Source organism: Puntigrus tetrazona, chromosome 22 (genome assembly GCF_018831695.1).
Source record: "Puntigrus tetrazona isolate hp1 chromosome 22, ASM1883169v1, whole genome shotgun sequence".
NCBI classification, from domain to species: domain Eukaryota; kingdom Metazoa; phylum Chordata; class Actinopteri; order Cypriniformes; family Cyprinidae; genus Puntigrus; species Puntigrus tetrazona.
The window spans coordinates 9845359-9871506 of NC_056720.1; the positions used below are offsets into that span (position 1 = coordinate 9845359).

General features: G+C 36.7%; 1 long non-coding RNA gene across 1 annotated transcript in view; it reads right to left on the reverse strand.

Moving 5' to 3' along the window:
• LOC122327858 overlaps positions 1 to 20530 on the reverse strand; it is a 46196-nt gene extending 25666 nt beyond the window's left edge. Inside the window, exon 1 of the long non-coding RNA XR_006247729.1 lies at positions 20079 to 20530. This is a non-coding gene — a long non-coding RNA (uncharacterized LOC122327858). The remainder of the gene's footprint in view (positions 1 to 20078) is intronic.
• Positions 20531 to 26148: the final 5618 nt, after the last annotated feature.

Consider the following 26148-nt stretch of genomic DNA (forward strand, 5'->3'; position numbering starts at 1 on the left):
TACAAACTTGTCCTAGTTACATTGCTTGTGATTGATCTTCCGGTAGGTGTATAACCAATATTCTCTGAAAACTCAATATGTGAAAGATATCGGCTGATGGAAATATGCAAGAAAAAAAACAGCTAAAATAAAAGCATCATAAGGACATATATTATTATTATTTTATGCATACATATAATAAAGAAAAAAAACAAAAACATCAATAAATATAAGACTTATAAGGTAGCAAATAAAATAAATATACAAATACATGTGAATATAAAAATAAGGTATAAAGCAAATATGAAATAAATGAGAAGTTAATATTAAAATAAATGGAAAACCTAATAAGAGCAGCAATAAATTCATAAATACCACAAAAAAATAAATTATTAATGAATATAAAAAAGCAAATATGATTACAAATGTGTATTAAATATTAATATTTTAATTCAAAATATAGTTTAATGGCCTCTTAAATAAATGATAAATAAATAAACAAATAAAACATTTCAAAACTAAATAATATAAAAATGTAAATATAAAATACACATAGTTTGCAACCATAAAGTAATAAAAATGAACATAAAACACAAATATAAAAACAAAAAGCATACATTTTGAATATATAAATATATAAAACAAATATGAAATGCATTTATAAAAGCAAATAAATAAACCTATAAAAAAGGGAAAAAAAATAACAAGAGAAACCAAATATTATAAAAAAAGTAATAAATGCATAAATAAAATGAAGAAATAAGAAAATATTCATACATATAAAACATACAAGTAAGCTAATAAAAATAAATACATAAATGCAAACATTAAAAGTAGTAAAATTTAATATAAAACAATATAAAAATGGAAAATCCAATAAAAGCATAAAAAACTTTAAATATAAAATAAATATAAAATCAAATAAAACATATATAAAGCAAATACATGTTGAAATATATAAAAATACTGTATAAAAAAGCAAATAAAACTCTATAACTAAATGGAAAAAGCTATACATGCATAAATATAATAAAGAAAAAAAAAAAACATCAAAAAATAAAAAGAATTATAAGTTAGCAAATAAAATAACTATACAAATAAATGTAAATATAAAAATAAAGTATAAAGCAAATATGAAATAAATGAGAAAATAAATATTAAAAAAAATACCAAGATGTATAAAGAGTGAAAATAAATGTGTAAATGCATAAATACCACAAAAAGATATTATGAATGCATATAAAAAAAGCAAATATTAATACAAATATGTATTAAGTATGAATACACATAACAATTAAAAAGTTCAACCTAAATAATAGTAATAAAATCTAAATATAAAATCTAAATATATGTAAATAAATAAATATATATATATATATATATATATATATATATATATATATAAAAAAAAAAAAAAAATAAGTATAATAATTTGTGTTTGAGTTCATTTTCTGGCTAAGGTATAAACACAGAGTGCAAGTATCGTGTTGACTTTTCCTTAACATCTGTTAGACCCTGTTTTTATTGTGGTTTGTGTCAAGGAACAGAAGCTGACGGTCTTTAGACCACATTTTTTAAAAGCATTAAACAACGGGGTCTGTCTGACTCTGTCACACCATCTGTGGAGATCACATCTCTCAGTATTCTCCCGGTAATTCAGACGGTCGCGAGGAACAGAACAGAAACAACAGTTTTTCGAGCGAGAAAGTAGCAACAAATTCTTTGCGGACGCATCTCAGGGGCTTTATCTCATTTGCCCGCGACAAAAAATGGTAATGAACAAATCTGCAAACATGAAAACAGCTGCTCCACATTAAACGTGACAAAGTGAGGTTTCTCCGCGAATCTAAATGCTGCGATATCACCTTATTCGACTCTAAATCTTTCTAACAATGTGCTGTTTTTTATTTGAGCGGGGAATAACTCAGTGCGCCGTGTCCCTGTTTAAAGTCTCTCTCTGCTGAATCCTGCCTGCTAGTTTTCAAGCGGATGAATGTTAAAGACGCCCCCTCTATTATTTTTATGCGTCTCTTTACTTTACAGCGCAGGACGGATAACACGCAGATGACCGTAAAAGCCCTAGGACCTGCCGTAAAGTTTTTAATTTGACTCCTTATATGCACGAGTGAAACAGGATTTAGAGGGCGAAGAGGAAGAAGAAGTTTTGGTTTCAGTATTAAAGCAAAAGAAAAGAAGAAAACACTTCATCTTTTATGCTATCGGATTTAAAACAACAAAGAAGAGGAGTATCAGTGAATAATTTACACAGGAGTGCAACTTAAATATTAGACAAGTGAACGTCTTATGTGTCTGAATTCGCATTTTGAACTCAATATGAAAATGTAATGTTTAATGTACTAAATACAACCAATGGAATATATTTTCTCGCTCTGTATTTTTATACGATGCAGAGATTAACATCAAAGCGATATGCGATGTTATTCCATATTATTATAAATGGATCGCACGTTTGAAAAAAATATCAAAGAAATGAAAATGTAGGGATGGACTGGAAATTCAGCGCGTCCCGACTTTTTCATTTATATTTTGTAAAGAGAAAATCTGAGCCCAGAATATACAGCTGATGTATTAAGTAACACAAACTAACATTTATTACAGAATTTATTCATCTAATGTTAGTTAATGAGAATACAGCCGTCCTCTGTTCGCTCGGAGTGCATTAACAAGCACAGCTGTTGAAGTTAATGAAATAAATGTACCATTATTAACATTAAATTAACATGAACTACTGTTCATTCTTAGTTCATATGAACTAATGTAGCTCATTAACGTTAACTAATAAACCGTATTGTGAAGTTTTACCGATATTCATATAAGTTCTGTGCATTTTTATTTTGTTGTGTGGTTATTTTATTGGCTTTAATGCCGTATCCTTAAAATGACAAAGTTAAATTAAAAAGTCTGACAAAATTACTTTATATTTATTAATGAAATGATAAATAATCATTACAAAGCATTTTGGGTTTAATAATTCATTAAATAACAAAGTAATAATGAAAGTAAGTTACTGTAAAAAATTACTGTGATTTTACTGTGAATTTTCAAAAAACTGAAAACTAGTAAATTCCTGTAAAATTTACAGGAATAACTACAAACTGATTTTGGTATTTAACTGTTAATTTAACATAAAACTGTAAAAACCTAAAACTGTGTTACCATATTTTTTGGTCAACCATAGCTGCCGTTTTTTTTACCATAAATTGTATAAAAAAAAATGTAAAGTGCAGTCTGATTGTTTATATTAGTGCTGTCAGGTCTAGATTAATCGCACTCAAAAATAAAAGGTTTGTTTACATAATATATTTATGTGTACTCTTTTATATAAATACACACATAGTGTATATTTTGAAAATATTTACATGCATATACATATATATGTTTGATATATAAACATATATACATGCATGTGTTTGCCAAATACATGTACATAACAAAAGAATACCTCAATATCATTAAACACTGAAAGTCTTTTACTCAAATATCACGCAACAGATTTCCAGGTCTGGCCTAATTAGCTCAATATAAAGCGAGCGGCGCGGCACCACCTACGGCACATGCGCTGCATTGATCAAAGAGACAGTGTTATTGATGAGAGAGGGAAGGGTCGGGCAGATGTTCTCATTCATAACACTGCTGCCTGATCCTAAAGCATGTGGGACTGAAGGTAATAGCTTTTAATCCCATTGTGTGTTTAATTAATCTCCTTTAGCAACTGCAGTGAGAATTACACTGGTATTTCTCAGATTAGGAAACCTGGCGTGATGATTTGTTACAGGACATCTGCATATTCACCGCTGGTGGCTGAGTTATGTGTCTTTAATAGGCTGCTGATCTGACGTTTGGACTCCCATTGTTGTCTATTGTAATTGTGTCATGCTGGAAAAACGCTTATTTATTGGAAGCTGCATTCTTAAGGTTATGTTTTCACTGATCATATTAGCAAAATTAGGACAAATTTACACAGGCCTATGGTCTATTCTCAAAAGGCAGAAGCTTTCACCACATCTTTCAGGTGAAGAAAATCTTTCACCTTGTGCAGAAATTCTGACCCTGTGTAAATTGCGTTAAATATTTTTATATATATATAATTTTTTTTTTTTTCCAAAAAGTCAGAATATATATATATATATATATATATATATATATATATATATATATATATATATGTGTGTGTGTGTGTGTATATATATATATATATATATATATATATATAAATATTAAAGTGATGAATATTAATTAATATTATTATATTTTAATGAACATATAATTAACAAATACAACTATTACACTGTAAATTTATCTCTAATACGATTACATATGTAATATTATTGAAATATTATATATATATATATATATATATATACACACACACTCATACATACACATATATATATATATATATATATATATATATATATATATATATATATATATATATATATATATATATATATATATATATATATATATATATGTATATATATATGTATATATATATATATATATATATATATGTATATATATATATATATATATATATATATATATATACATATATATATATATATATATATATATATATATACATATATATATATATATATATATATATATATATATATATATATATTTATTTTTAATATATATATTATTATGAATTATATAAAAATTATATTATTACAATTATTTCCTCCTACAAAAAAAACAAAAAAAACTGCGATATGTTATTTCCGTCATGTTTGCCATGTCGCCTCTTCCTGTCTAAGAGGGCAATTCTAGGCCTAAAATGAGCAATGCATGCCAGAATTCATGCCAGCTGTCAAATGGTCTTCCTCATCTTCATCACCTGCCTTTTTTTCACGGAAAAGCACCAAGAAGGGAATTTAATCTAGAAACCTTGTGCTTGTAGCACAGATTGTGACAGGTACTGTCTATAACATGATGCACAGTCTCTCCCACTTCACCTATCTGTCTGGATTTTCTCTTCCCCTCCTGCTGAGACCCATATGAGTGTGTCTGATGCTGGAGCAGAAGTCTGATGAATGGTAACACCGCGAGGGATTCGCTCAGATTTCCACCGGCTACACCGACCACCGTACTTCCCACCCACTCTGTTATTTCCATCATAACAAACCGAGGCAGAAAGTCAGCTGATAAGCTAAGACAGAAATCTGGAGAAATTTCAGAAGAGACATGGAAGAGAATATTATTATTAGTATTAGCGTCCTCATCTTGCGGATCGACTTTAGTTATCGCCACAATGCATTCAAACTCGCATTCGAGCTTACGTTAACCTTGATCGCTGAATAAAGTAAAGAGCTGTACAGCACAAAAGCCCACGAAATGCCTTCAGGATTTCATTTTGCTCTGGAGGCCACATATTTCAGTTAACTGGACTTCTTTCAATCTGAAACAATGCAGTGTATTTGCTAAGACTATATATCAGTACAGGTTTCCTGATTCAGTGCTGATTCATTTGCATATGTTCTTTTATATATTAAATAAATGTAGCGTATTTTTTTTTTGCTAGTGTTGTGAAATATACAGGACACCATGTTAGGCTGATTCGAATGAGTGACTAATCTTTTAATTGATTCATTATGAGAATTGATTTTTGAGAGTCATTTGTTTCGTGAAAAAAAGAAACACTGTTTGTGCATGCATGTTTTTTTTTTTAAAGAACAATCCATAGTCATTCATCTGTTTGTGAATCGGATTTCACTGTTACGCACTGAATGTTTTCATCTTTTTAATGATTAATTATAGAATCGATTCATGAGAGTCATTTGTTTTGTGAACTGGTCTATGGTGTTTGCACCACACGTTTTAGCTTTGGTTTACTAAAACGAATAAACACGTAAAGTCATTTGTTTATAAATCAGACTTAGCTGTTTGTTACTTTTATTTTATCATATGCTTAATATACTGCGCAACTTCAAATGATTCATTTGTTAACGAATCAAACTTGTCACACTGTCTGTTTTTCACTAAAAAGAACCTGTTAAGTAAAAGTCGTTCCTTCTTAAATCAGAAAACACTGTTTACATCTGTATGTTTTAGGTTCACTAAAGAAGTCTTGTCTTGTGAATCATTAGTTTGTAAATCAGATTACACAGCTGCGCTTTTGATTCGTGTCGGAGATTTATTTGTGGACTACGCTCACTGGTCAAGTTCTCTTTATTTGACTCACTAAAAGGAACCATCGCATGAGAGGCATTCGTTTGTAATCAGAATACATTGTTTATACATTTTCACATTTTATTAAAGGAACTAGATCGTAAGACTCATTTTGTGAGTCGGACAACACAGTTTGTTCGGTTGATTTTAATTTACTGAAAGGAAAAGACTCATAAGAGTCATGTGTTCATAAATCGAGATACACCGTTTGTGCTGGGATGTTTTTACTGAAAGGAAAAGACTAATTTGTTCTTAGATCGAACTACACGGTCGCACTGTGTGTTTTATAAGCCAATACTTTTTAGTGACCAAAGTGATTTATGTTTTAGATTACACTGAACTGTATGCTTTTGACTCAATAAAAACGACTGGCTCACGAGAGTCATTCGTTTGTGCTGGCTGATTGCCTCAGATGTTGATTCAGACCACACACTGGTTGCTCTTCTTTAGCTAAATAAAAAGAACCGGTTCAGATCAGTTTTCTCTCGCGAGTTGGGCGTATAAGTTTGGCAAAGACAAATTGATCAATCCTGGGATTTTAAGAATCAACACGAGTCGTTCGAAAGATCAATATTTGTGGATTTTATTCAAGGTGGACTTCTTAAAGCTTTCATTAGCGCACAGCAGATATACTGCAACGACCGACCCGGGGTAAACCGCAACACTGTGACACCCCTGTGTATTACAGCATCCGATACCCACCATCGCATTCGGTTTGCGCTTATTAAACTTGAAAGCAAATCGAGCGAATGAATATTTCACTGCCAGTCGCTAACCTCAATCTATCGTGTCACGTGGTCCCTCACCTTCCTCTCCTCAACGCCGTGTAAAAACTTTTTTCGAGCAGAGATCCGTGTTAATCATCTCTCGCCGTTGAAGTCCCGCTTTCACGCCAAACTCTTCACGGGACTCGCCCGGGGAGACAGCGCGGTTCCTCTCTCTGCCTGCGCAACCTGAAACAATCCAGCGCTAACAGGTCTGATGAATGTCATCCTGTCAGAGGCGCCAACTGTTCCAGCCCCTTATGGGAGCGCCTCGATCTTTATTGATGCTTCAAATGTTCTCAAGGAGTTCCAGTTAATGCTCATTTCCTCATGCTACTAACAGCCAGAAAGCGCATGGCGGAAGCTGTACCTGAATTACAAATGGGAATAACCCCCGACAAGCGTATATATCTCGTCAACAAGCGAGTGTCGTTATACGATATTATATGGGTGCAGAGAATGCATAAAATGCAGGAGTGTTTCCAGAAACTGGTATTTTGAAACCTAAAACGCATGCCGCGTCACGACCGTAGATGTGTATAGGTAGATTCCTATTATTTAAATCGCGGGCGTGTCTGCAACGATCGAATGGAATCTACCAACACTTATTCATTGGTACAACAACTGGCATGATGTTACTGTTCGCGCGGTCGTCATGGATACGCATAGAATGTAGGCAGCCACGGCAAAGTCTCCGCTTTGCTCCGTTTACGTCGTTTTCAAGCTAAAGCGGGATCTGCAGCGTTTTCAAAGGTCTCGGAAAACTCCGGAGTGGTGTGTAAGCGGTAGGCGTGACCGTAGCAATGCGTCATGCGTTTTAAAGCGAAACGCACTAGAGTAAACAGGGCCTGATTCGCAAACAAACGTCTCTTTTAAACAAGCTTCCCTGTAGTGAATCAAAAACAAACACATAACCAGTTTAATCAGAAATTTCAAGTCGGAAACTCCATGTGTATAATTTATAACATCAGCTGAGAGGAAATGTATTTTGCACATCAAAGCCAAGCAGCCAGTTATACTGTAACTGAATGCCTAAAACACAAAAAGTATTTTCGAAAAGTGGCAATCTGAAGTTGGCTCAGGCGTCTCGGCGGTCTAAAACTTTAAAAACCTGACTCGGACCACTGTGAGCAGTTGAGTTCATGTCGACTTTATTATCTCATAACAGGGCTTTTATTTATTTATTGGCCAGGCAACTGGGCGCTTTGCTGGATATGCTGTGTATAATTAATGAATGGAGAACAGCTCTACTCCCAACACAGTGATACATAATCCCGCTCGAAGACAGGGCTACTCCCATAGGCTAATTAAACGCGAACAGTGGCGATGGCTGCGAAAAAGTGAGGGAGGAAACGTATGGAACACAAAGGGAGAGTCCAGTCAAACTGTTTTGCATGTACAAGTTTGACAAAAGCTTCATAAAATGGCTTATTATGGTTGGAGTTAGCATATAGCTTAGCACTGGGACTTCCTTTGAAAAGGCCATGCAATTCACTGCAATAAGCGATGTTAGGAGGGACGAGCGCTGAGAGCAGGGATGAGTATAACATCACTAAACACACACAGGCCCTCAGGAACACCATTCAGCTCTGACCTTTACTATCGCACGCACTACTAAAGGAAAGCAAACACATCATTCAGCGGACTCTACCTCTGAGGACAACGTGGAAATATCACACAAAATAGTCGCACAGTGAAATTTTCTTTATGCTAATTTTAGAAAACATACAGGGCACTGTTTTATACAGATTCAAACTGGTAAATCATCTTTTAAACTATTCATTGTAGGAACCGAATGGCTTATAATTTGCTTTGTGAATCACACTACAATGTTCGCTGTATGTTTCTGATTCACAACAAAAAACTGACTCATAAGAGTCATTTGTTGAGTGCATTAGACCAGACTGATCAAGTTGTGCGACTTTGATTCCCTGAAAAGAACCAGCTCATAGGAGTTTGATTGTTTTGTTTTGATTCATTAACTATTAGCAGCTCATATCAATCAGATTACACTGTGTTTGCACTGTATGTTTTGAATCACTGGACCTTAAAGAGTCATTTTATTGTGAGTCAGACTACACTGTTTTCCAGCATGTATTGATTCACTAAATAGCCTTCTCAAAAGAGTTGTTTGTGAATCAGCCAACAAAGCTGAAGCACTATGTTTCTGATGCGCTGCAAAGATTTGTCTCATAGGAGTTATTCACTCATGAATCAGATTATGCTGGTTTCACTGTTTCTGATTCACTAAAAGAAACACCTCATAAAGAGTCATTCATTCGTGAATAAGGCTACACTGGTGCTGGATGTTTTCGATTCAAGAGTTGTTTGTGAGTCTGACAACAAAAGGATCTGATTCACTACAAAAAATCGTCAAAAGACGAATCATTTGTTCAAGAATCAAATTACACTGGTTGCACTGCATGTTTTGGATTCACTAAAAAGAAGTGGCTCATAAGAATCCTTCATTAACAGATCAGATTAAACTAGCTGCACTATGTTTTGATTACTAAAAAAACCTCACAAGGTTTGTTTGTGAATCATACACTGATCATGCTTTGTTTCTGATTCACTAAAAGACTCAAATTACAAATGAATCAAATTAAACTAGCTGCACTGTATGTTTCTAATTCACTAAAAAAAAGAAGTCATTCATTCAGCTCTGACCTTTGCTATCAGCGCACTACTAAAAGAATAATTAATCCCGACTGAAGACTAAGCAGAAAAGATTACGGCAAAAACTGTATTCTTTTTGTTCAGATTCTGCCCATTTGCACTGATTGCCCCTAACAGCGTGAGTAATTAATTAAAAAATCATTTCATTGGTCCATCTACAAGGCCAGGCATCTATGAATCGTAGTACCTATAGGAAGAGGCGTCTTTGATTGCAAGGCGGGAGGCGAGGACAGTATCTTTTTGTGCGGCAATGATGAATGCCAGTGTAATCAAGCGGCGTGATTGCATTTCAGACGCTAAACTCCCCAAGCAACTCCCCAAAGCAACATTCTGACCTTCTCATCACGACCAGAAGGAGATGAATCTGTTTTTTTGCCACACCGAAGATGCTAAAATGAATTCTCACTCATCAACAAACAGCAAAAGAGAGCGCATCGTAGCGGAAAGTGAATCACAAGCATCCTGCAGCCTAAAAGTTGATCACCACAAAAATTCATTTCCAGCTCAAAAACTACACAGGTTTAGAAGAATTAATGTAAGCGCATTTATAAACTGATAAGCTTTGCATTTCTCTGCTTAAATCCGCCGAATCTCACACGATTTTTGCTTTCCTTTGAGATTAACAGTTAAACGCTGGAGTAATGAGAAAGCGCTTCTGCATTGAATTGTTTCTGACATTATACTGTATTGATTGACAGGAAGATGTGGGCAGTGGATTTTCTTCATCAGGCTGCTTTTAATGCGGTATGAAACCAACTGAGAAACAATCTGGATACACTAATTACCTTCATCATCGGTGTCCTTTCTTTTACCTCACGGTTGGGAAAAAAAACTGAAGAACCAGTCTGACCTGTTTTGATCTCTTCCTGTCAGAACAATGAAGGTCACTGGAAATGAGGTGGAATGCAGATCTATAGCACTGGCGTGGGAGACTCACACATTTAATCAAAAGGGCAAAACCACAGGAGGGTTGGTGGTGTTTTGACAAAATGTAAGAAAATAAAAAGGTTCTTTTGTCAAATGTGAGGCACTTTTCTGTGATTCAAGGGCCATTCTACTCTTCCAGGCTTAAAAGGTGATTTATTTTGAAGTAAAGGTTAAGAGGATTTCTGTCAAACACAGGAATGTCTTTTAGAGATAATAAATTGTGTTGTACTCTCACAGTTTTAGAATTATAAATATACTATTACAGCGATTTATTAATATTTATTATCTTTCTATTTTTATATTAGAATATTTATATATTTCAACGTTTTTCAGTTAGTTAGGCAACTTTTATTTTTAGGTTTAAGTTGTTTATTTTCTTTTATTATTTCATTTTAATACAAGCTTTAATTTTTGTATTTAATTTTTGTTGCAATTTTTTTATTTTTAGATTAATATTTTTAATATAGTCATTTTGTTTATTATATATTTCTACTTAAACTTAACAAGGTAAGTTATAATATATTTTTATTTAGTGTTGCCAAACGATTAATTGTGATTAATTGAATCCAAAATAAAAGTTTTTGTTTAAATATATATATATATATTTATTTATTTATTTATTTATTGAATATATACAGTACACACATATATATATAATGTAAACAAAAACTTTTATTTTGGATGCAATTCTTAATTAATCGTCTGACAGCATTCTTTTTTGTATATTTTAGCTTATAGATGTCTTTTAAAAAAATCACTATTCTACAACATGCTAATATTTCACTACATATATTTTTAGTTGTTGGCCATATAAAATCCCATGGCAACAAAGTCAATATTTTAAATCACCTCCCTTTTGTAACTCATAACATACTGCAGTCTGTTTGAAGGATATTGCACAAATGCACATTTAGAAACAACATTTATAACTAGAAATTACATTTCTGAAAAATGTGGAGGTGGTGCTTGCGTGGCAAAACTCTCGCTCGGTTGCATGACTAGCATGTCGTTAGCATGACTAGCATAATCATTAGCATGTTTTAGCATGATTACTTAGTGACTAGCATGTCGTTAGCTTGCCCATTAGCATGTATTTCATATGTTTCTGGCATGACTATAAGAGTAACTGGCATGTAGCTGCGCGCCGACTAGCATGTCAGCTATGTTTTTAGCATGATTAGCAAAGTATTAGCATGTAGCTGGCATCATTAGCATAACAGCTAGCATGATTGGCAAGTAGTGGCATATCGCTGCGTGACTAGCATGTCGCCAGCATGTTTTTAGCATGATTAGCAAAGTGACTAGCATGTCCTTTAGCATGACTAGCATTAAGCTGGCATGTTTCTAGCATGATTAGCAGTGACTGGCGCATTAACATTGGCATGACTATAGCATGTCGTTAGCATGTTTTTTAGCATGATTGTAGAGTGACTAGCCGCTGGCCATAACTGGCATCTTGGCTGTGCATGTTTTTGGCATGACTAGCAGGTAACTGGCATGTATTGCGCGACTGCAAAGTGACTGGCATGTCGCTAGCGCGACTAACGCATGCCGGCATGTTTTTTACCCCAGCATGATTAGCAAGTGACCTGGCATGTCGGTAGCATGACTAGCATGTGCGCTAGCGTGTTTTTAGCATGATTAGCAAAGTGACTGGCATGTAAGTGTTAGCATGGCGCGTAGCATGTGTCTAGCATGTTTTTAGCATGATTAGCAAGTGACTAGCATGTAGAGCGCGCATGACTAGCATGTCACTAGCATGTTTCAGCATAATTAGCAAGTGACTGCATGTATCGCTGGCGCGACAGCTAGCATGTAAACTCTGATGTTCTGATGCAAGATATAGGTCTTGCTAAAGGTTGCTAGGGTGTTTGATAATGGTTGCTAAGGCGTGGATAGGAGATGTCTATGGTGACTCAGGATTGGCTGTTTGCTGCCCAGAATCAGCAGGCCACCCCATGTCTCTGTGGCGTTCTGTTTTGAAGATATGTAAGTTTTGGTTAGATTTTGGTTGCTAGGTCATCGATAAAGGATTGCTTTAGGGCGTGGCTATGAACAGCTGAGAGTAGTTCATGATTGGCGTTTGCTGCCCGACTCCAAGCGAGCCCACCCCATGTCTCTACTGGCGCTCTGATCCAAAGATACCCCATCTGAACCATTATAATGCAGTCTATAGGATCTGTTGCTAGGGTGCTCTAAATGGTTGCTAAGGCGTGGCCAGACACCTTCAAAACCATCAGGGCTTTTTGATTGGTTAGCTGAGTAAAATGAGCCCACTTGCGTCTCATGACATTTTAATGCAATGTTATTTAGATTTTGCAAAATTCTATATGAAATTACCATAGTAGGAAACACACATGTGCATTTTCCCCTCACCATACTATGTCAATGGGAGGCAAGATTTGGGGGTTCTTTCGGAGAATCTTGCCATATAGTCAAGCACACTTGGCATTGGCGCAATAAGAAAAGTCAAAGAGTTCGAGTATCGGCTCTAGATAATTAAAACCTAGACAGAGATAAATTTCAGGGCCTGTTAATTACACAAAGGTGGGCAGAAATGGCACAGAGCCGACCAGCGCTGGATAGTGAGACTTGTTCCATCTGATATTTCGCATTTGTAGGGCACGAGTAAAAGACACCCAGATGGGCACTAAAGAAAGCCACTCTGAATTAACTAATGAGAATAATAGTTGGAGATAAAGGTAACTCATTTTGGAGGTGCAGAAAATGAAAAAATTGGGTAGAAATGCACCTTAAATACTGCTTTGGATTATGATTATATGCGTGAGGACATTTAAGTGTGTACTTTGAAGTTGGGAACTCGAAGTGCATACAAAGTGCACTTCAAAGCATACTCGAGAAGGCTCTCTGGTATCAATGTGCCACATCCTCTTCCTCCTGTATTGAGTCTATAAATACAATATGAGAGTAACATAAAGACAATTAGACTGAAGGCCTGTTGATTTGATCCCATCACTAATAACAGTGTAATATTTCTAAAGGAAATTGCAGAGCACCATCTTTCACCTCGCTGACAATATGGCATCTGTAGAATGAAAAAAAAAAACATGAGTAACATAAGCTTTTAAATTACATCCCGACTCATGTCAGTTTCAGACTCTGATGCAAGGAAACACACAAATCTCATAAAAGCTGTAATTTGTGCCATTGTGTTAAACTGCTCAAGTGTGGCATTGGAAATTGTGTTACAGCCCACTAAAAGCGGAGGAAACCTGCTGGGGGAACTTTTGACCCGAGGTGCACTGGGCAAATTGAGACTTTCAGTCAGTGGTGTGTATTTCAGTCTGGCGAGGTTGTCAAGGTGGACGGGCTGATCCCAGCTGTGATACGATTCCATGAGGACTTGATTCCAAGAGAGGTTTTGACATAAACTTCTCTACTGTCATGTCTCAAACATCTGGCACAGCTCAGCGTGGCCTTAAGGCATATCACGAGCGATTATCACCAACGTTTAATGCAAGATATTGGTGTGTGCAAGAGTGTGCAAACCCATGCGCAAAAATGGCACGCGTAAAAGCATATTTTAAAAAAAACACCTCTCGGTTTGTTTAGCTGGTTTGACGCGGTGCGTTAAGAACTGGCCGAAACAAAGAGACTGGCGCATTGCTCATATGCCTGGAGCTTCTGTACGTCTTTCCAAAAAACCTCCAGTAGATGAAAACTCCAATTACAGACCTTAATATTTAATTAGTTGCCAGCTGAGATCCAAAAATTACTTAAACTAAAACTGAAATAACAATAAATATATAGAAATATATAGCTTTTAACTAATATATTAAAAAATACATAAATGAAAAGGTTTTTTGCATTGCAATATAATATAAGAGAGAGAGATTCTCCTTTTGTGTTCCTTAAAAGAAAACAAAAGACATGATGTATTGTTTTTGGGTGAACCGTCCTTTTAAGAAAAAGTGCACAAGTGACTGAAAAACTACTGAACAAGGCACCATATCTGCATGTACAAAAATCCAATAAATCTACAGATATCTATCCAATTACATTCATTGTCGGCGATACAAATAAGTGCTCACATGCGTCAACATGTTTCTCATCAAACAGAGGGAATCAATAACTGAAAAAAATGAACCGTTCCTCGTACTACGTAATAGTATGAACCCAACGACACAATCTGAACCTCTGTAAAAGTCATTTCCATGTTAATGAATGATATATTGAAATATCTGGCAAGGAGAAAACCTCATTGTCAGGGCAAACTAATCTCCAACAGAACGATATGGCATGTGCAGATTACATTTATGAAGCCTGACAATGGAAACAGAAAGATGGGGTCCAACCAGGAATACGGGGATTTGAAAGAAATTAATTATATTTTGTTTCCCCATGCGTTTCACGTGGTGAGAAGTCAGTAGTCGTGAGATTACGGAGGTGCTTGTAATGCATAGACAAAGAGAATCAGATGAGGATTAATAAACGCTAGTCACGCAGAGCGATTGGGTTTCCTCACTTCAGAACTTCTTGATTTACAGTACAGTGGGGCACATTTGCATGCTTAAAGCAACAGTTCGCTTAAAAATGAAAATTCATTTTTCATGAAAGCGTAGTTTCAACAGACATTTGCACTCAGCACTGCGAATGGTTTAAAGTACAGTTCTTAACTTGTGGTTAGAAAAACTGTTTTTGTCAGCATGATGTGGAATAGACGATATTTAATGATGGAAATACGCAAGTTAATACGGCTCCAAGATTTTAAATGAGCGAATCGGTTTTGAAAGCTAAACCAATATAAATGCCACCTTGATGGAGGTGCCCTGGCATCAGCTCTAAATCCATATATATATATATACATTAAATATATTTCATTCTTAATCTTCTAGAATAGAAAACTAATTAAAATGCCACTGGAGAAGCCAAGAGGGAATCCATGATGGAATGAAACATCTCGCAAGAAAGCAAAACAACAGAGAAGAAATTTGTGAACTATTCCTCAGATGCCAAAGAAATAAACATTTCTCTCCTTTATTCAAGTCATGCACGCTTGTATTAGCAACTCGTCAGTTTTGAATGGACATATTCAAACAGCTTCCTTGACAGCCGCTGCACCCAATAACCGACTCATCGTAATATGACAGAAAACCGTTGTTAATGTACTACTGTTGACTTGAAACTATTGTTTGTCTGTTCACTTTTATATTTCCCATGCATTTTATTTGTTACACTTCATGTGTTTCAGCATCCTTTGTGGATCCTTTATGAAATCCTTGGCAGACAGTTTGCATGTCAGACATTTTCATACTGTTCTCAGTTCAGTGTTCAGGAACTGGAGTGCAGAATGATTTGGCAAAACCGTCATAATAAAATATACGGCGGAATAGCGCCTCATTTCAAGTCGGAGTGGCTATCAGACATGTCCTAGAGTTTTTATTAAGTAACATTTAGAAGTGTGCTGACTCAAGCTAAGACCATTTTCTAACTCTTTTCACTGCCCTGTATGACTTTCTCCAGTGGAACCTAGAAAGATATACATATATTGATCATTTTTGCCAATGCAATGAAAATCAAAAGCGGTCTAGTGTTGTTTTGGACACGACTGCATGCACTGAAAACCACAGCAGCCCTTCCAAATATCTTACTTTGTGATCCACAGAAAGAAGAAGGTCATACAGCTTTGCTTGCGAGCGACTACAAGATGATAGAATTTTCTTTTCGAGAAACTTATCCCTTTAATCCCATATCACTTGAGCACACGTATCCGTAGATGCGAAAAATTCCAAGCATTTGTGAGTCTAAGATGAATGCAGCCGGAGCCACAAGGCCATTTGTCCTGTGAACCACCACTCATCAGTCTTTTCTCAGCTTCGCCGTCATCCCGAATGCAAACGCGAAGAGGAAGAACTCCAAAAGGCCATTTTTTCTTGGAGCAAATATCATTTTCAGCGACGCCGCTGGTCTTGTTCATTTATTAGCAGCCAGCAGCTGTGTGCACAATGGCCAAAGCTTGGGAGCTGTCCAGTGCTGAAAACAGAGGATAAAAATACGAGAGAGAGAGAGAGAGAGAGAGAGAGAGAGAGAGAGAGAGAGAGAGAGAGAGAGAGAGAGAGAGAGAGAGCTTGTATTGGAGGACCGAACGCCCGAAGTAGCACTGTGCAAATTGCTGGCATAATTATCAGGCTTCTTTTCCTTCTGGACCTCTCCCACAGGGTAAGCGATAAAACATTTTCTAAATGAATCTTTAAACCGCAAGGTAGTGTGTTTTTGTCTTGAGCGAACCTGCGAGCCAAATGGAATCTTTTCAAGACGGAAAAAGAATTAGGGCTGAAAAGAAATTAAAATTAATCTTTTCTTCTCCCTCTGCGAAGTTAAACTCTTACAGTCCCATTTCGAAAACCAGCAAAACACAGACCAGGTGTCATGATTCATTTATGGTGTTTAAGGCGGCAAATGCCCGCTCTGAATAATGCATTCCAAGTCTGGGCGCCGATAAATATTCAGACTTTGGCGGATTGGCGTGTGACACATGTAGTAGAGACAGCAGCTGCCAACCGCTTCCTCTGGCTCATGGGATTAGACACAACTACTCTTTCTTGTCAGCTGTCAATCAAGACTGCGCACACAAGGTAAGACACTAACCTGCTTGACTGTGGACATAAATTAAGACTTATACTGGCATTTCTTCACCACACAGTCACAAACAGACCATTAAACTCTGCATAATTAAACACAGCTTTTGTCACAAATCAGCACTCGGCTTATGCAGGAACACAAAACTAGCAAGAGGTTTCCTTGAATTTGCATCTACCAAAAATGTTAGTAGACCTGGACGACTGTGGGCATAAATGAAGACATTTACTGGCATCTATTCACCACCAACACAAACAGACCATTAACTTTGCATAATTAAACACGGCCTTCATCACAAATCAGCACAAAGTTTCCATGGATTTGCATCTAACAAAAACGCATAGAATAATTTCAGCAGGCCCGGACGACTGTGGACATAAATGAAGACATTTACTGTCATCTATTCACCGCCAACAAAAACAAACCATGATCTTTGTATAATTAAACACAGCCTTCATCGCAAATCAGCAGTGGGCTTATGCAGGAACTCAAAACTAGCACAAAGTTTCCCCAAATTGCATCTACCAAAAATTTCCTGACTAATTTCAGTAGACTTGGTCCATTAAACACGGCGTATGTTAATTTACGACAAGGACATTATCTCCTGGAATCCAAAGGCATTTAGCTGTCTGGATGCTGTTCAAGTACAATTTCAATTCCACCTGTCAGCACAACCCACCCAAACCCCTTGCCCCCCCACCGTAAGATTGTTGGCACTAAACTACGCAGTCGAGCGGAAACGCACATTATTAAAATGTGAGAATCAATCAAGTGCCCTCTACAAGTCACCAAACGCCAAAACGGTTGCTCTCAGAGGCAATTTCCACTTTTTTCTTCAAGAGACAACATGCTCAAAGGTGCTCCTCTGGCATTTACGATTATACAGGGAGAAGAAGAGGGTGCTCAGATAAAGAGCAGAATGGATGCCCCAAGGAGATTTACCGAGGTTCTGGAGCCAACTTGAAAGGCTGCTTGGTTTGGCAAGACTGAGCTGCTCCGCTGGGACTCGGGGGGTTAGAAAGAAAGGTCTTTGAACCTGGAGGCGCTGTATCGGAGCACTCACCCTGATATAGATGCAAGCAGCACAGGGTTGCTTGAGGGTGACAGGGTATGAGTTTAGCGACACAGCCTGAAGCAGACACCCATATGTTTATTTGGGCAATTAAAAACAGGGATGGGCTAAAATGCTGGCCAATACGGTAAATGAATGGTTATGTTGTGGTGATAACCAATAAACGGCCATTACTATTTTGTCCAAAATAAAGTTAATTTAGGCAATCATAATAACAGATATTATGAAAATATTATTAATTTGGGGATTTCTCAAAATGTATGTTCAAACATGAAAGATATAACTGATAATTGATCAATGACTTATTACAATTCTATTTTTAAAAAATGTAAAACATTTTTAATGAAATAATTGGATATACATTTTGAACCTAAATTAATTTAGGCATTAATTTTAATGTAAAGGGCATTCTTTTTTTTTTAATTTGTAAATAAAACATTAGTGGAGTACATTTTCCAATACAATAACATTTTAAAATGCTATCTTTCTGCTTCAGAATTTCATGTTTAATTCAATACATTGCTGTTTCTTTGTTGCCAATTCGAGTTAAAATTCGAATAAACCAGTTTATACAACTAAAGCCAAACAAAAGCAATGGAGCTTGCCGGAAATTGCAGGAGCTTGCCGAAATGCTGTGCGTTACTTTCTAAAATGCTGCAATATCTGCCAGTCTGCACTCTCATTGGTAGTCACCGCATAAGTCATTTGCATAAAGTTGGACTCCAACTTTGTTGCATCGCTCGTGTCTCTGGAAAATGGCGACTTTCAACAAAAATTACGACGCAAACTGTTTTCGGTATGCAACGCGCCATAGGACATACACCAAAAAGGTATAATTTAAGAGAAGAGAAGAGAAGAGAAGAGAAGAGAAGAGAAGAGAAGAGAAGAGAAGAGAAGAGAAGAGAAGAGAAGAGAAGAGAAGAGAAGAGGGCAATGCTAAAAACCTTGCCACACAGTTACCAATTTGCTGCAAACGGCTGCCTGAAATTTCCCCAGGGCACCTGGAGCCAAACCTCGCACCACTTTCTATCCCTGCTGCTCTTTGACAAATAACACACATCTTCACATTCACAAGTCACTCTCTTGCACTTTTCTCTTGTCAGCATCAAGACTTGTTGCAGACCGATGCAAGAAGCACCTTGGAGTGCTCCGTCAGGTAGAGACTCGGGGGTTCAGACCGAACAGAGACGACGGAGACAGTCACGACAGAATGCCAAGAGAAATTCGGCTCAGTCTTCCTCTCCCACCAGCATCACGCTGTCGTCAAGGCGGGCACAAGACTGGCAGCGCTCAGCACTTGTCAGCTTTAAACAGCATCCAGCCGACACTCTGCGAAGGAGAAAAACAATGCGGGGTGCCTTTCGATCCCCAAAACCCCGCTCGCTGTTTGTGATGCAATTTCTTTCAACCACTTCACATCAAGGCATTACTGCGAATGACAGCTTGCAGGTGGGGGGTTATATCAAGGCAAAGAAAATGACTCACTTGAGTGGATCTGGGGGAAACAGGACGAGAACATTGCATATGATTGCACGCTAGTACTTTGCAAATCTCTTAATATTTGAGATAAGTGGTAAAATGCTCGGAGAACTGCACAAATATCTTATTTTAGAAATGATATGGCACTCTACTCCTCATACATTCAACATTTCGCCATCAAAAATGGTTTATAAATAGTCTTCTCCGTTCAATATCGCTGTGCTCCTGGTTTTGTCACCCTTGACTGTCCTCACTGAGGTACTGCGCTTGGCAAGGGGGCTGTATATAGCCTGTCCCGAACACAAAACATCCTACACCACGTTATACATTAACGACGAAGCGAGACGCAATCGGTTAAGCACAAAGACATCGCTTGTTCTCACCTTCTCCTAAGTGAAGCGCGTCGTCGCCTCAGAAAGTCCACAGGAATGCCGCGTCGCCTCAGATACAGCGGAGTGGCCGATAACAGCCGCCGAGGTAAACCATGCAAATCTGTTCAGCCTCAGAAACGTGTTGAAATCAACTCCTCTCTTCGCTGAAACCGTTCAAAGAGCACGTCGTTTCTCCTCAGCCCGAGTCCAGAGAGGAGCTCGAAACGGCGCGCGCACTTCGCCGGTCGCGAGGAGAGACACTGAACAAAAGCGCGAGCGGAGGCTCACAGCGGTTCCCCCCTCACCTCACCTCACCGAATGAACGGAGCAGATGCTTAGGCAAGAGAGTGCGTTAGACGGTATAGCCAATTCTCTGTGGACTTCGGTGGGGGGATGGACAATATTTTGCACAATATTTCAGCGATTCCGTCCTTTGTTTGGTCATTTGCCTGGGCAGATGTATTGCGGCGCATAGGATGCGAATTCTAGAGAATCTGGGGGTCCGCCTGGCTCCTGGTTATCTGAACGCAACAAAACGAAGTTACATTAACCGTTCCTTAGGAAAATTGGCCGCGGTTTTACAACCAAAAAAGCATATACCATAAGGTTTAATTACCACATTTAATACACAGCCATGGGTATGCTACATTTGTTCAACTGCGGTGTTTGTAGTAGAACTGCGGTTATACAAATGATAATCAATTAAATTCAATTAAAACGCGGTTGATGAACTTTTACTATACAATAAAACCAAGGTACCGCAAAAAAAAGGTAGAAGTCGCGTTGCGTGGTGGTAACCTTAGCAACGTTCCTAGCGTTTCCATACTGATCAATATGAGAAAAAACGTTTTGTTGTGAAACGTAAACTTCAGTGGATATCAACATTGTTTTTAAAAAAACAAAGTGCCTCAAAAGTTTACGACTAAATCAGATTGTGCCAAATTGACCTTAGCTAACAACAATTTGAGGAACAATTTCCACTTACAATTATGATATATTTTCTACGTCTTATAGTTTTATCGTAATGGAATCAAACGTTTACCATGTCTAACATGTTTTTGTGGATCAATGGAATGTATGGTTCCACAAAGAACCTTAAAAATCCACGGAACCTTTCCACTGCACAAAATTCTTTATGGTGGACAAAGGTTATTAAACCAAGAAATATAGGTTCTTTTAAGAACTGTTTACAGAAAGGTTCTTTCAAGGAACCCAAAATGGATCTTTTAAAACCCCCAATAGCCAACCTTGACAGTTTCACCAAAAATATCCCAGTTCTGTGAGATTTAACAACCAAAACCACTTTAATTCGCCTGAAATGTTATATATTGCCTGTGTATGTGTACATTTATAGCATTGGCCAGATGATCTTCCCATTGTCCATTATTTGACAAATGTCCACACGAATACCCATTGTCTTCGTAAGCCAACCCATCAACCAATTCTTCTGTTTGCAGATGAATAAATCATCTCAGCGTCCCGAGGAGCCTTAAAAAAAAAGCTCTGGAGAACCTGACCTGCCCCCTGTTTTATGACAGAATAATGATGTCCCTCGAGATGCTGCAAATCTGTTCCTAGGGGCCAAGCCGTGGTCCACTGACACACATTTTACCCGACCTATAGAAGCCCACTCACTTAACACTACCCCCAGTTCAGTCGTTCATCACATTCATCACTGTCATCCCATTACAGATGTTACTGTGTAAACAAATCACAACAAACCGCAAAGCCTCTCCTCAGTGTTCCTGTTGTGATGCCTCATCTTATAATGAACAAGCTGAGGGAGATTTTCTTTTTTTTTTTCACTTTGAAGCCCTCAAATGTTGCAGCTGATCATTAGCGTACATTAGGGACACAATAACCATTATACTTCATTGAAAAGAGATTATTTCTTATACAGGATGTTTGAATAAACGCCAATCACAAGCTAAATATAAACTTGGCAGCAGGGCTCTTTGAAGGGAAATGGTAAGGATTTAAAACACTAGGCTAATTGGCTCTATAATGGCTGTCCGCGGCTTTATAACAAACTGAAAAAAGGATGAACATGAGAAATAAGATTTCTCTGACTAACCACATGAGGAGAAAATACCCTGGTGATATATATATATATATATACAGATAGTCTCCAAAAAAAATGCCCCATTGTTCCAGACTCCCTCAAAACGGTATTGTCAAGGGACACTGGCCAAGGCGTAATACATACTGCCACACAAATCCATTATTTAAACAGCTGACAATGTGACGGTCAATGAACAAAGGACTCCTCGCAGTGGCCCTCAAAAAGAACAACACAATATGGATGATTTTCAATGGGTCGCCAGCTGACTGTTTTAACGACGCTTTTCTCTCCATCTTTGCTGCAAGTATGATCTCAGAAAGTCGTGAAATGAATATCTCTGAGGAAAATGGTACTTTGTTAAAAGGCGGGCGAACAAGTTGTAACCATTCAAAAATATGCACAGACCTGCCAGTGCCTTCATCTGGGGAAATAGATGCATATAATCTAATGCTTGGAGAAAATTATGCAGAAATACAACGTGTGCTCTGATTACTGGGAGTATTAATAGACAAAATGAGTCAAATTTCCTTCATTGAATTTTTTAGTTTAAAATGTGCACTATTTGGTTTTACAGTAGCATCAAAACAAAGGTATGGATTTATAAAACCTGGTTTTCAATTGGGGGTCCGTGGACCCCTGGGGGTCTGTACAACCGCAGGGGGTCTGCGAACACATATATAAAACATATGGACCATTTATAAATGAGTCCAAAACACAGAAAACACGTTTTTTTAAAAAACCCTGAATATAACAATATTTTTACGACGTAAATTTCAGCATTTACTAATGCATTATTAAAAATGTTATTAAACATGTTTGTTAACATTATTTAATGCACTGTGAGCTAACATGAATAAACACCGAACGGCTGCATGCACAAAACATAAAAATAATTCATTTTAAAAAGTTGACAGTCCCCTCATTTACGAAATTGTGCTCGAACGCTCGTCTGCCGAGTGTGTGGAGACTTTGAACTGTAGACATTCCCGATTGATTGTAAATCCATTAATTTCCCTTCTAATCCATTTATCCGCTGTCGACGATGTCCGGAAAGAACGAATGTACGCTTCCACAGCCCTACGTTTCTCTAAAGCCGCTAGCATTACAGCGTTGACTTGACTCTGGCGCGGGGCCAGGCCTACCGCACAGCTCTTTGACCCAGAAACCACTGACATAAGCACTTAACGGTGGTCGCCCGTCTCGTCTTGGTCACTTGCCATCGGCTCGAGGGGGAGGGTTGGGGGAACAAAGCTTGGTAATGATGCCGCGTTGGCTGCCTGGTTAAAGACCTTTATGAAAGCCACGGAGACGCCACGGAGCGTGGAGAAAAGAAGAGTGTCAGCACAAGATCCTAATGAGAATGAAATGAAGCTGCTTGGACGGGGGGCCCAGCTGATCCATTATTGATGAGGGTGAAATGTGGAGACTCGTCGGGTGTAAATGATAAACACACTACAGCAGTGAGAAATTACGGCTTGCCTTTGGCTTGCATTTCGGATGATGCCGCGTGCGAGACGCCGCTATTGGATTTTTAATTGTGTACCTACGTAGACCACTAGCGATGCCGCTCCGTTGTGGGCTGCTAAGAGAAACCTACAGCTCGAAACATAATAAAAATTCCCCCCCCAACACATTAATGGAGCATTGTAAAATAAAAATATGCCCAATGTGAAGGGGTTTAATCTCAAAAGACATACAACTTATTACCGTTCTGCCTAATTAGCAATTACACAGGCTCCAAAGCAGGTAAGTGCACGTAATAATGTGTCAGTCATGGATATCTAAAGCCTTTATGGCTTTCGTGAGACATCGGACCAGTATGCTAGAATATAAAAAATTATTTTATGAAGTTGTGAATAAGATTACTGGAGTAGGTTTTATGAGAACGCGCTATTTTATATTTCTAATTCAAAAATGTGTGTAATTTAATTAGCTAAATAATATATAAAAAAAATTTTTTAAATGATTTATTTTACTATGTTATACATCAGAACAATAAACAAGAAATAGTCATATAAAGGGGAAAAAACAAGCAAAAAATGGAGATAAAGGAAAAACATAAAAACATGCCAGAGAATAAAATAAATTAAAATTTTTATTACTACAGTTTATTATTATTTTTAAAAAATTAAAAAATGTATTATTATTTTATTTATATTTGTGGAATAAGTTAATAAAATGAAACCCACTGCTTTTATGCACAATGTTTTATATTTACATGAACATCTTAAAAAGCCTATTGAATCTTATTTTGACTTATGTCAAAACAAAAGACAAAGCAAAGCAAAAAAACAAAACAAAACAAAAAAACAGCTTTTTTTATAGTTTGGACAAAAAAACAAACAAAAAAACACAGAACTGTGTAAAGTCAGAATTTCAAGGGGGGAAAAACAAAACAAAAATTGTGGGATATAAACTTATATAAAAATTCTTACTTTTCTTTAGAATTCTGAGTTAATATCTTGAAAATATGATATGTCATTATACTCGTTTTTCTCTTTCAGAATTTTCATTCACCTGTGGAAATAGTTTTGCATACTTTAATTAAAGCTCATTTAAAACGTCACGATTTATTTTGTATGCAACTTGCCAAAGGAAAAAAAAAAAAGAAACGTTTATCTCCGATCTGAGTTGAGGGATTAAAAATACAGCTAAATTAATGAAATGTCATGTTTAACAGTATTGTCCCTCACCGGTCCCTCAGCTTGAAGCGTATTACATTTATCAACGCCGTAGCTGACAGTCTTCATAAAAATAGATGAAGCGAAAAAACAGCAGCGCAATAGGATCTGTCTGATGTCATCATCACTGTTGTTTTAGTCGGTCGGTCTATAATAATCATTGTGTCAGTCTATAATTCAGGTAAGCACACATGATCAAAAAGAAGTATTGCTGGTTCGAAAACAACCTCCGGAAATATATTTAACTGTCATCGCTACACAAATAGCTGAGTGACAGTATCCCCCAGCGCAAACATTAAAAATAAATAAACAGCAGAAACAAAACCAGGCGTGATGCGCTCTCTGTGTTAACCTTGCCAAGACTTTGCCCTTTATCAAAGCCGTATTGTGTTATTGAAGAAAGAGTATTGCTTTGTTTCTGCCGCTTATATATATATATATATATACACACACAATATAAATAGCGACTGGTATTAGATTTTATTACTTCAAACTTGGCGTGTCAAAATTAGTTGTGAGACACAACAACAACAACAATAACCTGGAATGACTCGTATCGGTGTGCAAATGAGATTTGAGAAGATTACCGTGCAATAAATACTGCGGTAATGACTTACAAATCTGCTTGTATCGTACTGATGTCATGGCTAATAACCGATAAATGGCTGATATTAAAATTCTGTACTATTTTGCCTAAATCAGTTCACTTTAGAATGCTAAAATCAACAATTTAGGGATGCAATAAGGGAATGTATGCACTGAAACACATACAGTATTGTTTTTAAAATGAATAATAACAAGATTAAATTCAAGCAAGTTCTGGGGAGAAAAAAATAGGTTACGGTAATATCCTGATGTAAAAATTTTAAATTTGATCATTTACTATTTTATCATGATTAATATTAATAAATAAATTGAATTAAATAATTGTAATACTTTGTAATGACTTATTTTACTGTAAAAAGCAAGACATTTAATACACGTTTAAGATAAATCACAGCCTTTGCAATATGATTTTTATGACATAATATTATGTTCGGGTTTTTTCATTGCGCATCGAAATTTTCAGTAAATAAATGCGACCTTAAGTTGTGCCAAACACGTTTACACACTGCCTCCAAAACTTTCGTCTGTCATAAAACTTTGGATCAAGTGCAATTTTCTGATATGAAAGGGTGATGAATATGAAACAGATAAAGGATGCAAGCATTTCGGGGAAAATCAACACGTACAATTAATTATCCAACAGTAGCCAATAAATAAATAAATACAAAAATAGCAATAAAAAACCTATTTTAAAACAGTAAAGCTACAATAGTATCTCAGTGACACTAAAATG